At 37.9% G+C, this 4675-nt stretch overlaps 1 pseudogene; it reads right to left on the bottom strand.

Moving 5' to 3' along the window:
- Nucleotides 1–860: 860 nt before the first annotated feature.
- Nucleotides 861–1442, bottom strand: LOC124994118 (E3 ubiquitin-protein ligase RNF114-like; annotated as a pseudogene).
- Between the last annotated feature and the right edge of the window lie 3233 nt (nt 1443–4675).

Raw genomic sequence — 4675 nt, 5'->3', positions numbered from 1 at the left:
TGTGACCCAGTCATCTGAAAATACTTTGTTAGCTTGAAAATCGGAACCAAAAAGCTATGGCCCTCTCTCCTCTCTTAGCTGACCCTCTTCCCCACTTATGGAAAAATGCTGTTTAACTTTCCTAACCTAGAAACACCTTCAGTAAAAATATATGGTTACACCTTATCCTAAAAAGGCACCATACAGGCATTTAAAACTGAACCAGTTAATTCTAAGGGTTAGAAGGAACATAGTAAAATCTCACTAATAAAATTTCCAGCATCAAATCACGCAAAACCCAGAGCATTCGCCCCAAGAGGGCTCCTGAAATGTTACCTGGGGTGCAAACTGCAGCTTCTGGCAGTTATCATTCATACTCACTGACACGCAGCTCAACCACAGAGGAGTTTCAGCCCTGGTCAGCTGCACTGTTGCCAGAACTCATGCACCTCATGGGCAAGGAAAGGAGATGCTTGTTTCATTGTACTATTTGTGACCCAGGAAAGGTCATGGCTGGCTCAGAGGATCTGCGAGATGAATACTGGGTGGGAGAAAAAGGTGTAAAACAAAAACACCTGGAAGTGAAGAAGTTGGATATTCTTCCAGAAGAGACGGTAAAAGCTCCAGGAAGTAAATGAGGACCAATGAGACTACACCAGGTGACAAAACAAGGTTAACAGTGGGGAAGATGGCTCTGGCGAGAGTCCAAAGAAAAAGAGGGCTCTCACCTGGGGACCCGTTTCCCCCATGAAAAGTGACCCTGTCCCAATGCCAGAGCTCATTTCCAGGTCTGCTGTACAGCTGAGGCATAGGAGTCAAAGGTTTCACACTTAAAATATCGTGGAAGCTCTAGAACACGAGACAGAAAGCAAGAACTCTGCTCACTGAACCACGATGGAGCACTGCCACACCTGATTCATCATGTCCTCTTCATCAACATCATAATCCTCACAAACGTGGAAGGAAAACTGGAGCCCTCGGTGGATGTTCAATGAAGTTAGCCCTGTAGTAGTGGGGGCTCCCCAGGGCGTTGAGGCACACATTGGACAAACCACAGATCTGGTATCCGTGCTATGGGGTAATTTGCAGTGCTCCACGAGTGTTCTTCTCAGGACAGTAAGAACAAGGAAAGGAATAGGCTGAAGGGATGCATCCTTAGTGGTGGACTTCATACCCTCGATGGTGTAGTACTGGTATTTGGAACATTTAGCCACAAGGGCTAAGATCTTAGATAGGAAGAAATTCTTATGGCAGCCATGGTCAGAAGTCTCTGTGCTCTTGATCTGCAGCTTGAGCTCCACAGCTCAGATGCTAGGTGCCAGAGAGCTGCTACACACCACACCAACAGGTTTCTTAGGCCTCAGACACTCCTGCAGGCATGCAGAGCAAAAGACACGTCCACAAGGCACCTGTACCATCTTCTCATACACCTCTAAGCACACAGGACACGTGAAGCTGCCCATACCACCAGCTGCATACCACCCTCTCTAGGCTGCTGTTGGGCCGCCATTTGAGCCAGCGCCTGAAATTTTCAAAATTCTTGGTTGTCTTCTGTGGAAGTCAAGGGAAAATGTGACATTGCAAGAGTGAGGTTCAATGGCTTCCAGTACATACTTGAAACCACAGATGTTACCAAATTCTATCTATACTGTGTTTTTTCCTATACACAGATGCTTGTAATAAAGTTTTGTTTATAATTTAAGCACAGGAAAAGATTAAAAGTAACATGCAGATTTTAACAACCTTAAGTTTTGATTTTCTTTTCTTTCCTTATCAGGTCAAGAACTTTCACATTTTCACTTAAAGAAAGTACTTTTTGGCTTCCCTTTGCTAAATTTGAATTGCTGCCACCACTATGCTTGTATTTTGAGCCATTATTAAAACAAGAGTCACTTGAACACAAGCATTGCAATACCACAACAGTATCTGATAACCGGAAAGTCCATGAGTGACCTAGTCAGCGGTGTATGTATTGTGACTTTGCTGGACAGAGGGAACAATCACATCTCAGATAGGATGAAGTGGTAAAGAGTGAGATTTCATCACACTCCCCAGAATGGCCTATAATTTAAAACTTATGAATCTTTATGGAAGATTTCAATTAACATTTTCGGATTGCAATTAACACAGGAAACTACCTGTAAACTTAATTACATTATAAATTAAACGTAACTTTTGTCAAAAAAATGTACTTAAAAAGGCCTATTGGATGACCACTTTCTTAATTTTAGGAATATTTTTACATCAGTATTCAACTTGCCAGCAGAAAAATCTGAATAAAAATGTTTCCATGAGATACAAACAAATTACACAAATTTGATAGCTTAAGAAAGACATTTTTTGTCCTACAGTTCTGGAGTTTAGAAATTGAAAATTAAGTTTTAAGCAGGACAGATCTGATGTCTGTGAGGGAGACTCCTTCCTCTGTTTCTCTTACTTTTTTGGGGTGTCAAAAGTTTTAGTTTAAATTTTCCCATGACCCTCTTTCTGGTGTATCTTTGTACCTTTGTCCAAATTAATTTCCCTCCCTCGTACATGCAAATATCTTACTGGACTTAGGGTTTATGTTAACATATATAATATCATATTATTTTATTTCATTTGCAAACATCCTATTTCTAGTAAAGTCAATTTTCTAGTCAACATTTTGTCACTATAACAAAATGCCTGAGGTACTTAATGTCTGAACATAAAAGGTGAATTGTGGTTGTTTTGAAGTTTCCAGGGTATGATTTTTTGGTCCCATTGCTTTGGGCCTTTGGTGAGGTAGCACATTATGGTGGGAGTACATGTTGAGCAAAACCACTCATCTCATCACCAGAAATAAAAAGCTTCAAAAGAAGGAGCTAGAGTCCAGAATCACCAAAAGATACAAGGACCTCCCATTAGGTCTTACCTAATAAATGTTCTTCATTCCCCATAGCACCAATTGGAGGACTAAGCCTTTAATACACAAATCTTTGGAGGACCTTCAACATCCAAACTAGACAATCATTTCACAGGTTCAGATTGAACATCAATTTAACAGGGACCCTATTTGACTCAGTTAATCAAACTATGCTGAGACAACCATGGAAATTTCATTTAGAATGACCTCTTAACTCCTTTAATTTTCCTCTCAAAAGGAGTTATCCATTCCTTGTTAACACTCATTCATTTCTTTCCAGAAAAAATTATTTCAGGCTTTATAGAAATTACAAGTCATGTTTGGATTTCCTCTTTAACAGAAAAAAGTCAAACATGAGAGTTTAGGAAGGTAGGTATATAATCTCTTACTATGTGAAAGGGAAAAACAAAAATCAATTTTAATGAATAAGTTTACAGGAGAACTGATATCCACAACAAAACTTAAATTCAGTTCAAGGTAAGAAGCCATTTATGCTCTGAAAGGCATCAATTACCTTTAGACATAAACTTGATCAAAACAAAGGAATATAAAACACTCCATTCTCTCACCCTCTCTTAAGCCATTTTGCTGCAGAGGTTGCTCGGCTCCAGGAATTGATGCCTCTGTACCAAGGGTCTTTGTGTAAACATCAGGTTCTGTTATGGGTCTAAATGTCACCGATCTTCTTACTTTCCAGGTGATGATGTTGGCATCCAAACCGAAGCTGCCTTCACCAGTCACAAATCAAACTCCAGTACCAGTTAGACGGCACAGTTACCGAAGAGGGACTTTCTGAAGGGGGAATAAATGGCACATAATGTGCCAGAATGGTTGCCAAAACCCTTGTCTTATTTCTGTGTACCATTTTATGCTATTCCATTATACTGCATGACTGGTCACTCAGAGATTACACTTTCTCTTCAGCATGTTCGACCTCATTGAAAATCTAAAATTGTCATTCTACATATAATGTGAGGTATTCTAATGCAACAACAAATAACTAAAAAAAAAGCATTTATAGTTATGTAGAAAGCCATTGATCCATTTTTGTGTTTATTCATTTTTTATTAATGCATTCTTACTATATGCCAGGTATCATTGTCTGCACATAAAGATGTTAAGAGACTGCTTTTTGTTGTTCTTAAAATTTAGTTTTAGTCAAATAATAGAAATTTTATTCTGTAGTATTTTAAAAGGTTTTTTTCTTGTACATGAAGTACTAAGAGATTTTGATTAAGCTATGTTGAAAATAAAAAAAATGTGCAGGCATATTCTGAATACAAATAAACTAGAAGTTTCTAGGATGTTAGTATGGATAAACTGCTTATGAAATACATATACACAACTAATAATACAGGAAACGCTCCTTAAAATAAAAAAGAAATTATCCTTCTCATACTAATGGTCAGTTCAATTTCAATAAAACCTTCAGAAGATCTACTACATTTCCCAATTTAATGAAAATTTCCACCAAGTATAGATAAACTATCAGCCTCATTCTCAAAAACTAAAATAAAACTAAATCTTCCAAGTAATTCAACATGTGCATATTCATCTATTTACTTTTGCTTGTTATGCTGTCATGGTGACTGTGTGTCATATGCCATGCTAATTTGTTCCTACACTTTAAAAAATCCAAAATAAATTAAACTGGTGAACAAACACACCATTTGCTAATTAGCATCTTAACAATTATAAGGAAAGGAAAATCAAAAAGAAGTAATATATAATCTTAATTTATTATCAGTGTGAAGAGAGCATAACAGGCACTTAGACCCTGCAAAACAATCTTCTATAAAAGGGTCTGGG

Source organism: Sciurus carolinensis, chromosome 10, assembly GCF_902686445.1.
Source record: "Sciurus carolinensis chromosome 10, mSciCar1.2, whole genome shotgun sequence".
Lineage (NCBI taxonomy): Eukaryota > Metazoa > Chordata > Mammalia > Rodentia > Sciuridae > Sciurus > Sciurus carolinensis.
This window is presented reverse-complemented; position numbering and strand designations above follow the sequence as displayed.